Source organism: Etheostoma spectabile, unplaced genomic scaffold, assembly GCF_008692095.1.
Source record: "Etheostoma spectabile isolate EspeVRDwgs_2016 unplaced genomic scaffold, UIUC_Espe_1.0 scaffold463, whole genome shotgun sequence".
Classification (NCBI taxonomy): domain Eukaryota; kingdom Metazoa; phylum Chordata; class Actinopteri; order Perciformes; family Percidae; genus Etheostoma; species Etheostoma spectabile.
In genome coordinates this window covers 130,164-130,979 of record NW_022605615.1, presented here as the reverse complement: position 1 = coordinate 130,979, position 816 = coordinate 130,164, and the positions used below count along the sequence as shown (strand labels likewise).

Below are 816 nucleotides of genomic sequence, written 5' to 3'. Positions count from 1 at the left end.
CAGAAATTTGGGATTCTTTCATCCAAATTGTCCAAGTATTACATGGATGGTCCCATATAACGCTGATGGATAAGATCACTACTTTATTGAAATTTGGGTGTTTAATTTCCCCCCCAAAAAAACTTTGATAAAAGACGAAAAAAAAAGAAATAATTTCATATAAATGAGGTTTCTTGACAATGAATTTGAAAAAGACAATAGTGTAAAACTAGTGGTGATACACTGGTGTGTTACAAAAATGAAGAAACCGTTGAAAAAAAACGTCAAAAAATATCAAAAGGATCAAAAAGATTTCAAAAGTTTTGACCTGGGAAGATAACACAAAGGTTAACTTAGTTCAGAGAAGAGATAATGAAGTTAAATAACTAAATAAATAATAACTAAATAATAAATAAATAGTCTTCCTTTAGGATTACACAGAGATAGAAAGTCACACGTTATAATTTAGGAGTATATCATCTGCGTAACGGGTAAGCCAGATCCAGGGTTTTTTCACCGTTATTGGGTTCAGGTGCAGCGCCCGAGCCAAATGAATGTAACCGAAACACTATTTTAAGATCTAGTGGACCTAGTGGACTCTATTAACTTTAAGTTTTGTGTTTAACCCTTGTGTTGTCTTCCCGTTAACTATGAACTTGTCCTTCAAGGGCCAAAATTTAAAATGAACATTTTATTTATGCTTTTCCGATGTTTTTGTTGCTATTTCTGATTCATTTCTCACTTTTTCCAGCTTTTGGTGCTTGATTTATAACCTGAGCTGGTTAAAAAGGCAGAACTTATGAATTATTTTGACTGATAGTTAAGATCAGAGGATGT

At 32.6% G+C, this 816-nt stretch overlaps 1 protein-coding gene across 1 annotated transcript in view; it reads right to left on the bottom strand.

The window, feature by feature from the left end:
• The window catches only part of LOC116686758 (troponin I, fast skeletal muscle), a 62,323-nt gene that overhangs the window by 9,824 nt on the left and 51,683 nt on the right, over positions 1–816 (bottom strand). The window lies entirely within an intron of this gene.